The sequence below is a fragment of the Daphnia magna genome, linkage group LG9 (assembly GCF_020631705.1).
Source record: "Daphnia magna isolate NIES linkage group LG9, ASM2063170v1.1, whole genome shotgun sequence".
Lineage (NCBI taxonomy): Eukaryota > Metazoa > Arthropoda > Branchiopoda > Diplostraca > Daphniidae > Daphnia > Daphnia magna.
In genome coordinates this window covers 4,053,223-4,063,900 of record NC_059190.1, presented here as the reverse complement: position 1 = coordinate 4,063,900, position 10,678 = coordinate 4,053,223, and the positions used below count along the sequence as shown (strand labels likewise).

The 10,678-nt window shown below is 39.6% G+C and overlaps 1 long non-coding RNA gene across 1 annotated transcript; it reads right to left on the bottom strand.

Annotated features, from left to right (window-relative positions):
- Positions 1–7,977: 7,977 nt before the first annotated feature.
- Positions 7,978–10,678, bottom strand: LOC123475761. The gene is made up of 3 exons (XR_006651072.1): positions 10,100–10,678; positions 9,499–9,628; positions 7,978–8,268 (listed from the first exon to the last, which is right to left on the bottom strand). It is a non-coding gene; the product is annotated as an uncharacterized LOC123475761 (long non-coding RNA).

The window sequence follows — 10,678 nt, the reverse complement described above, 5'->3', positions numbered from 1 at the left end:
ATTCAGACGTCCTTAGACCGAAATCGCATGTGAGGATCACGAAAATCAGGTCCTTTTTATTTGAGATTTGTATTTCCGATAGTGAGACGTTCCAAATCGAAAGCATGAAATTCAAAACTTGATCAAATTCTATAGTCACAACCTGAAAACAGATCTGTTCACGTGGGACAGTTAAAAATTGCACGTTAAGATCATAATTTAACGCTGAATGCGGGTAAACTATTTGTTTTCTCATCAAGCCAGTTTTTTTTAAATAAATAGGACCAACGCATTGCTGGCGCGCCAGCACTGCCGCTTCGTTTTAAACGTTTATTTTAAAAACTATAAGCCTCACGTTAAATAAAACTTGCGTGTCGTGATTGTGGTTAAATTAAAAATAAAAATCATGTATTTTATACAAAATCTAAAATTTAGAAAAAATTAAAAAGTGGGAAAGCCTTCTTATTTTCGTCAAAATCCACAAAAATCGACATCTCTTAGAATTCAATGAAAACACACGCGTTATACTCGAAATACAACGCTGATTTCGGCTTGAATATTAGTTTTCCTGTTAACTATGTCGTTTTTTAATAAAACGCAAGCGAAGTAGTTATAGCGCAAATACCTTTTTAATTGTAATTTATTACTCAAAAAGTAGAAGTCGCAAATGAAAAAAAAGTGTATTTTTGTGATTGTGATATCTCGTTGAATTTTGAATCTAATCATACATCATAGAAAATTCACCCTTCAGCCGACAACAAAAATAACCAACCAAAATAACAACACCACCTATGGGGGACGTGAAAGAAACCATTCCCGTTAAGATATGTAAAACTAGATGTCGCTGTTTGTCACTTTACACTCTTGAACGAGTCTAGATCAAGCCGATCGTAGCAAAAACTTGGCAATCGTACGTATCTTTATGTCGCCTAAAAGATGACATCGATTTTGGCGATTTTGAAGATGACACATATAATAGAAAATCGCCGCGATAATCGAGAAGCCATCAAAATAACACGCCATCTAGTGAGACGCCATCTAGCGGGAAATTCTAAAAAGGTTGACAACTTTGATAGAAAATCCCTATCGGGAAATTTCAGTGTAATCTAAATGAAAGACGACCTTTCAGGTAAGAGGCTTTGCAATAATAATATATTTTTGAATCATTGATGGAAAAGATACGGATAATGGAATCCTATGCCAACTCGTATCGGATGACCACTGGAATGTGTTACGAATGAATGGGAAGCAGGTATGCGGTCACCACTATACGGTGGGCGTCATTCGCACTCCAATGATTACATAGATTCTTACTGATACGAAATAGATTTCTGGGTAGAGGGGGTAGGTAGGGGAAGAGAGCCGTTGCTCTGTTAGTATTTCACTTAACCTATGTATGTCTGCTTTAAAAGAAAATGAAAAAGAAAAGTTAAGAACTGTAAGGGGGAGTGAAATAGCGCAGTCAGCGCGATAAATCATCTGACTCTTTGACGACACTGATGTGTAAGCTCCATACGGAGGTGTTTTTCACAGAATTACTTGAAGAATGTCATGACCTATTTTCCGAGCTCCAAACAGGCCTGTCGCGCGACCCACTGGATCTTCATAGAAATATCTTTGGTCCGCATTTTTCTTGTGCAACATTCGCTAAATATTTCACTTTCAGACTTCACTTTAACGATGCGATGATTTTATTTTTTCTTTTGTATTATCGTCAAGAGGATTCCCCCAAAAGTGGCAGTTAAACCTGGAATTGTATATAAGGTAGCGCACTAAAGACGTACCTACTACACTATGGAGGTTCGGACAAAGTTAAATAGTGGGTGAGCGATTTCTGAGAATTTTCTCGTGTTTTGTTGAAGTAAGAGTGCAGCAATCTTTACAGGAAGAAAACATCTTCGACGTACCAGACTAAATGACTGTTGTCCAGAGTTTGCCAGTCACGATCTTTTTGAACGAGAGTCGAATAATTAGCGACGATTCAGTGAGGCAGCCCACTCCCTAACTGAATCGACGGGGCGCGGCATCTTGAATTGTCATCTTAAAAATATCCCACAACAACGCGGACGTGTTGTTGCAGCATTCAACAGGTGTTTGGCTGTTCATTTGGGCGCGATGAAGATGTAACCGAAAACGGGGAGATGTTGTGTTATGAAAGAAAAAGTTCCATCAACAACATTGATTGTTCTTTTTTTTTTTTTTTCCTTTTTCCTTTTTTTTTTCTTCTCTCAAACCACATCGAATCGAATCGATTTTTTTTTCCCGCGTCTCTTTCTGCGCTTGAGGGCCTAATCAAGCGATCCATTGTTTGTCTCTCGTGGAATGCGCAACGCGCACTGCCTTCGTCCACCTCTTTCCACTTTTTTTGACGATTCACCCAACATCCGTTAGGTTGTTTGTAAAGCTGAGCGTAACAACGAAATTGTTTCAATACAGTCAAAACTTACTGTGCACTTGCATGTATATTTTCTTTTTATTAATCTATCCAAGTGTTTTTATTGTTACAGCTCGACATTGTGGCGACGCCTTTCCACTTGTGGGGAATAACGGGTGAACGCTGTTGCTGTTTTACTTGTGTTCCTATTGTTGTTGCTGTTGTTGTTGTTGTCATTGCTGCCAAAAAAGATGGACTCGTACGCGTAGAGTAACGTATTAATACAAAGCTTCGGTAGGGAGTCACAGCCTAATTAATTTCTTTTTTTTTTCCGCATCTTAGTCGTTATCGCAAACCATGGGACAAGCACAAACTCGAGTTTGAATAAATCCTAACAGCAGGGATACCTTTCGGACCCAAGTTTGCAATTTCTCTATTCTTAATAGTCATCGTCTGAGAAAGAAAGAAAAAATAAAGTGCATCTTCCCACCATAACAATCGGAAAATAAACTTGTTTGTTATTTTTGTTATTCTTGTTTTTCTCTGTTTTGTTTTTTTGTCACATCCTTTTTGCCCCCTTCCGTACATGGAAGTATTTTGAAAGGTGTTGTTTGTGATGGAAGAGAGGATTGAGTACGTTTCCCTTTCTTTTTTTCAAGCATTGAATGAAACAATAGATCAGCATTCAACACTTCCTTGTCTTCTACAACAACAACAGCAATGAGCACAATAAGAAGATACCCTATTGATTCATGGAAGAGGACATCTGCTCTGTTAGTTCGTCAATGGATTCTGCCCCTTCTATCACCTTCAGTCTTCTTATAGCTTATCCTGATGTGCAGCTATTTGTGCAGCAGCATCTTTGTTTTCTTAAGCAGATAATTGACCACAACTTGAAGGATTAACAAGTTTCCGGTTATTACTTTTGTGTGTGTGAGTGTGTGTGTGTGTCAAGGTAAGAGGATAGGGTTGAATAGGACTGGCTGGCAGGTGAACTGGTCAGGTAAACTAACCTATTTGTACATCCATATACGACAGGACTTTTGGACACACGCTGTTCACGGATACATTTACGGTTTCATTTATTTCTCATCAATGTTTGCTTTGACATAAATTGCAAGTTTGCCACTGACGAGCATTCGACAAGCTTCGAAAATATGAGCAAACTCTATAGCGTGTGAAGACCAGCTTGAAAGTTGAAACTGCTTTCTTTGGAAGAATCGTTGACGGAGTTTGGAACGATAATCGCAGGCTTTTTGTATACCCGACAATTTTGAATTGGTCGAGCCATTTTGAGAATGCTCGAGCCAGATGTCCTGGACGTACTTTAATCGTCATTCCTTATATTTATTAGAGGCCTACTTTTATTTATTATAATTTTTTTTTTTCAAATTGGGTTTTCACTTTTGTAAAAGAGGTTCTTCCTGTTCATCTTCTGAATCAAGCGAATATGGGCTCAAAGAGCAGCCAAGGGCTTTCGGAATTCAAAGAGAACCCCGTCAATCCATTTTATTCGTATCTTGGTCTATTGTTGTGTTATTCAAAACTCCAAAGGGAAATTTTCAAATCTATGTAGGACTTCTCCGTCAAAATTCTCTTACGTGCGCCATACAAAGCGTACGGAAGAATGATGGGGAGCTTCTCATCGGAGATGCGGCAATCGAGGGTGAAGGGGGGGGATATCCGATCCGGCCGGTGAAATAAGTAGCTCCCTCTTCTCTTATAAATATTCCTCTTTTTTTTTTTTTTTTTTCCTCCTTCTCATCGGAATAAAGAAAAGCTGTTGTACGCGCTCACGATGACGACAACCGACCTATCCAGTGTCCTTTTCAATAGCCGTCCAGGAACAGAAGGGCTGGAGGGGTGGCGTACATTCACATAATAATCGGATGGAAGAGTCTAACCCTCCCAAAACTTCTCTTCGAATTTCTTTTGTTTCATCTTTTTTGATTGTTATTATTATAATGGAGCTTTTGTAAGCCGCCATCATGTCGTTCGTCGTCGAGCTGGGAACAATGGCCGGTGTCCGTGCGTCTCCGGTTGCTAGAACCCTAGTACCCTCTCGTCTTTTTTTTTTTCTTCCTGTCGCTATACCCTTTTCTCTTTTTTATCTTCAACGCACAACGGCACACATTCAATCGATTGAAAGCGTTAGCGTCCTAGCCACAAGATATAAAAACAACACGCAAAATAGTGCGCTTATTATCATTCCTGAAGGTTGATTTAGATAAGCACCGATGAACTTGAGGATCGCGCTCATTGATGTGAAGAGATGTTTGGCTCAGTTTGCCTGCTCCTCTCTATGCTTTTGAAGGAGACGAAGTCAAAAGTGGGCATTATGTGCGACGAGTTTTTATCGTCAACGTCGACAGGGCTGGAAGAAGAGGGCACCACAAGAATTGATATACAACAAGAAAGAAGAAAACTGTTGTATAATATCTTTTTACGAGGCTTTAACCTTTAACCGACTGAAAATTTGATTCTATTTAAGAAGATGGTCTGCCTACTTGGCCATGCAGGAATGCCTCTTGTGTTTTGTGTAAGAGTATACAGGCGACCTTCCTTCGCATTTGCCTTTACTTCTATTCGCCACCACTTTGGAATGTAAGAAGATGGTGGGCGCAAACGGAAATGCCATTTGCGTTTTTCACATCGCTTCCGAAACATGTCAAATAACTGGCCGAAAATTCATGTTTAATCGGCTTCATTTTATCTGATACTTTCTCGTCATGAAGTGAAAAACCCGAAGAATTACATTAACTCAATAATTTTGAACTAAATTGTTTCAGGACGTTCACGGAATGCTTTGTGGCAAGAAAAAAAAAAAAAAAAATCTTTTTCTGAAAAACATACACGCAGCTTAAAGGAACATGTCCCATTTATCAACCGACCTAAAACACTCTGCCCTCCAATTAATTCGTGTCGAAATTAGTGGGCATTTTTTTGGGAAACCTTTTGCTCTTTTGCCTCTCCCCCTTATAAATGGCCGTCACTTGATTAATAACATTTTTCCTTTTCTTTTTACGAGGGTGGATCCACGTAAATGCATCAGTTTCACACCTGCCGCGCAGCCATCTTTGTAACTTGTTCACCTGCCGACGAAAATTCACCAGCCAAAAGAGTTTTGAACAATTTTTTTTTACAAAGTTTTGTAAATGCCAACAGAAGATAATTAGAGACTATATTTAAACCCCCTCCCCCCCCAAAAAAAAAACAACAACTACAAAACAATTTCAATGCATTGTTCCTTTTTTTTTTTTTTTTTAGCTTTCGACGGCTCAACTGCCGCATTTGTTTCATTTGCAACTTCTCCAAGTTGTCTCTGGATATAAAGTTAAGTGAACTTCACTTCTTCAAATAGCTGTCAGGTGGGTTGTATCGCCTCATAATCGAATTAGTGCGAACACCAGCCAGCTGGAAGCCATCCACATGATTGTAGCTGTTTCGTCTCGCTTCGCTCTTCGTTTAACATTGTCTTGGTTAAATGTGTGTAAGTTTCTAGCCAAATAATGATTACAAATGTCTATCTTTAAAAAAAATAAAAAATAAAAAAAATTTGGAACGCCGACCTCGAAGCTCCACTTCTGCTTCGTTATATGCCTTCCCTTCATTTTTTGGAACTCTTTTCTCCGTTTATAGATGGAATGGTATTGTTTGGTGCGCTTTAATTGAATCAACTGGTCAACGAAGAACAAAAAGAAGAAGAAAAGTAAGAAGAAGGTATAAAGAAATGAAAAATCACAGGCAATCTCATCCATTATGTCTGGTAATAAAGCTCGGCTTTTTGAGGGTGATTCGTCACTTTTGAACTCACGACTTTTCATCATTACCACAGAGAGAGTCCGTATCAAAGATAAGAGGGGGAGAGCGATTAGCCGTAATTATACCTATGTTTTGTGTGTGTGCGAGTGTGTCTTGCGTTAGTCTGTGTGTGGCTCTTTTGTACGTCTGCCAACACGCAAATGTATACCCACGTATAGATACGTGATGATGATGATGATGATGGTGCCGGGTTATCGCATCTGGAGCCCCGGCAAAGGAATATTTTGCATGTTGATGAGAGGTAATTTGTCTGTCTTTCTTGAAGACAGGGCACCCAAGTCTCTTCCTTCTCATCTTTTGCTCTAAAAGAGAGACAGAGAATGAGAGAGAAAAATAACGAGAAAGAAAAACTGGAGAATGGAAATATAAAACATTTAAATATCTTTTAAAGGGGGCCCTGTTGAGAACATGGAAAATTCCTCGCTCGTTTCGGAATGTCTCGAGGTGCATTGCATGCAGACCTTGAACAAGTTTGTGAGGCCTTTTTTATTTCTCCTTTTTTTCTCACTTCTTTTCCCTTTTTCGTTACCTGATGGCAGCCGGACTGCCATTGGAAACTCATTTTTTCGGAACCCCCCCCCCCCCTTCTCTTCTTCTCCCTATCTCTCCCTTCTTTCTGCTTTACCTGCTCTTTTTTTCCCCTCTCTGTCTCTCTCTCTCTTTGCTGCCGGAGTGCTGCTATTCCATCAACCTCCCACTCTTGTATTCTCCATCATCATTATCGTTCCTGGAGGAGGAAGACCGAAGAGGAGGCAGTGCTCTTCTTCCAGATAGTCATGATACTACCTTGTTTCTGTTGCTCTTCCTTTAGTCGGTTATTTAAATGCCCTTTTGATAGGTTCTTCTTTTCACCGAGGTGCCCTTCGTTAACATTTCAAATTGGGCTCGGCCTTCGGCATTTGGTTGTGTATGGATCAGAAAGGTCACGGCTGGGGTTATATACCTCGCATAGTTTTACCCATACGCTCTGCTCATGGGTGCGCGTATTACTTATGTATACAGACACGCTCAGCATCGCTCGTTAAAAAATAAGAAAAATCCATGGACCCCAAATGAGCACGAAAAGTAATTGATTTTCTATTTGGGTTACAAAACAAAACCAAACAATTTCAGCTACAGTATATGGCGTTTTTTGTTTCGGTTTGGGAAGAGAATAGGTGAGGTATAAACGAGATTGCATTCTTCGACAAGTCACGCTAGCAAAGGATTGCCTTTTCTTGCCGTTTAGTAGTTCCATTACGTTTTGATCATATCTCGGTGGTGTGTTCCAGACGCCAATAATCGTGCTCCGTAGCATGTCATCTATCGGATTTTTTTTAATTTTCAATATTTTTTTCGATTCACTCTTTTCGAAATGGCACGGAAGAGTTAGCTTTCTGTTTAGCTACGGTTAAACATAGTCCACAATCCAGAAGAATTGAATCACCCAGCGATATTATTTTTTAAAGAAATAATAGTGAGACGAAACAAAAAAAAATAAAAATAAAATGCAACACGAGAATAAGAAGAGAAAAAGAAGAAGAGGAAACTTTCAACCTCTCTCTCTCTCCATCTCTCTTTTGCCCTCTTCTTTCGTCTTCGGTGGTGCCATAAACACATGCCTTGTAAGGGTTGTTTGAGGCGGCTTGTTGGGAGGCCCGCCACGGGTGGCTCCGCTATGTTCCTCGCCCTCCCACCTTCTTTTTTTTATTTTATTTTATCCAACTCTATACGACGCTTAGGCATTTTGACTTCTTTTTTTTTTTTTTTTTTTTTTAAATACATATATATATATATAAATATATAAATAAATAAATCTGTTCTGTGCGTTTCTTTCCTTTATATTTTTGTCTGTGTTTGTGTATTTTAATTTTTACTTGTATCAATGTTTCTCCGTTGGAGGTATAGAACTAGGGAAACGTGGCATGGAATAGATATTGACGTTGATAGGCACCCTGGCTCGGTCCAGTGGAACTTGAACGACCGCGTAAGGTCCTAACTTCCATCATCCGTCAATCGCTAGACGCTAAAAGGAAATTCTCCGTAATGGAAGTCCACAGCCGTCCACGTCTCCTCATTCTTCAACTTGTTGTCTCGAAATAGCTTTCTTTTCCCTGTAAAAAAAAAAAAAAGGAAAAGAAAAGAAAAGAAAAAAGAAACAACACGATGTCGACCTTTTGTTAGTGAATGCGAAGGTAAACCTATAGCTGGCATTCAGCGTAGTTCGGATGATACATATTCAGAACCGTTGGTCTGTTACCTTTTTGCATTCACATCACAGCAGATTCGTGGAAACAACAACAAAAAGATTTGAAAAACTAATATGGTTTTCCGTCCGTGTAAAAAGAAAAAAGAAAAAAAAAACATATTTGCGGGTATAACCGGCCAGCAAGCGGAGCTAAGCCAAAGAGCGTTTCTCCTTTTTCTTATTTGAATTAGAATTTTCTTTTTTCCTACAGAATTCCAACCGACATGTTCTCACCGCCCCGATCCCATGGAATCGCTTAAATTACAGGTGAGCTACTGGTCAGAAAATAGACTGAACGAAAAGCTAAGGAACTACGTCGATTTGTGGTTGTTTCATAATTCATCACGTATAGAAACTGAGGGCCTGTAAAGCGTGTGAACAACGCTCGAAGATACGTATGTTGTTTCAGTATAGACTCCACACAAGTCTCCTTTGTTGCTACAAATTCAAAGCCCAACTAATAATCTAAACAGTCGAAGAGCAGGTGCGTGCATGTTCCTCAATATATATTTTTTCAAAGCCCATGTATTTGTGTGGAGTATGTGTACGTTGCGCTTGTCTGGTCGATTACAAAAAGAATAAGACAAAAAAAAAAAAGACAAAATGGATTCTTAGTAAAAAAAAAAAAAAAAAAACGACAGGTATATGGCTGGTCGCTGAGTGAAACTTGTTGCTGATGTAGAATTATACCGAAGCCGGTTCTCCATATAGTGAGGAAGAGAAAAGAACGAAGTAGCCCACCCTTGGCCAAGGTTGGTCCGTGAGGACGTGCGTAGACCAGGTAATGAGATGACGCCAGACCAGGGCCTCTCTTCTATTCTCTGTTTCATTCTTTTTTTTTTTTTTTTAACTCACTAACGAAATGGGCAGTTGCTGGATAATCACCGGGTTCTTCAGCCTTATATCCAACAGAGTATTTTTTTTTTTCTTTTTTGGTTTTTTTTTTCTTCGAACGGAAAAGAAGCGAAACAAGGCTTGGGTGCCCTCCTCCGCCCATCAAGTTCAAGACAAAACAAAAAAAAAAAAACCTCGGGGCGCCGCTACGCGGTCATTATTATTACAAAAAAAAAAAAATAAAAAATAAAGAATAAAATACCAAATAGCCGAAAAGAGGGGAAGAAGAAAGCAACGACGAGCGCCCAGTCGCCCACAGCCAAGAGCAACCTGGAAACTCTGGAATGGGTGGCGGATAAATTATTCATCGGGGTCTCAGGTGCCTGTAACACCTTGACGAAGTAAGCAAAAAATAAAAAAATAAAGAAACAAAATTAAGAATCACCCAAAAGAAATCCCAAGATCATCGCCTTTCATTCAAATATATGCACATGAGATCGATGTATATATGCATGTCTACATACTGTGCAGAGAGTTCGAAGGTCGACTTCACCCGGAGTCGCAGATAGGACTTATTGTCCAACAAGAAAACAAGAACATATTTTGATGCCCCCCCACTACTCATCTTCTACCCATGACGATGACCACCACGGAGCACAGGGTGAAAAATAGAAAGAAAACAAAACAAAAAAAAAAAAAAAGAATTTTCAAGCGGTGCGCATCACGCGGATGACTGTCAGGTCATTCCTGTTAGGGTGGGCAATGGCCTGTAGCGACCGGCGGAACCCCCCTAAAATCTCCTCTCCTCTTGTAACATCTTGTGTGGGAGACAGTTCAAATGCGAAACGCGTCTTAGAGCTCACCTTTGTGGGTGGAGAAAAGTAGCGTCCCTGCTGCGCAGAAAGAGGATGGTTATGTTAACTGCGTGCTGTATATATACGCTGCGCTGGAAGGGCACAGGCGACGAAGGCGATCATCAGGAATGTTCACTTTTGAAAAAAAAAAAGCGAAAATAAAAGGGGAAGACGACGAAAAAATAGTTAACCAGCTCTATTGTTCGTTTTGCTTTGTTTATAAATAGCGGCTAGAGCGCCAGAGAAAGTGCTCGTTAGTCATTCCTTTCTTCTCGGTGTAATTTGTTTTGTTTTTTTTTGTTTTGTTTTGTTTTTTGGCTTTTTTATGCAAAATAAAAGTTTAGCTAAATTTGGTCATGTGTTGTGTTGCGTTCACTAGAAATGATGGTTGCACACAGAACTTTTAAATGGCGCAATAAATTCCATTTACGATAGTCTGATTGGAATTCTAAAATGAACTATTTGACGACATGGAACTTGGGCTAACAAAAAAAAAAAATGTAGCAGCCGTCAGCACGGAAGACATTCTATTGTTTCGGGTGAGACCACCGCCGACTATAATTTCAACAGAAAAAGTGTTGCAAAAGC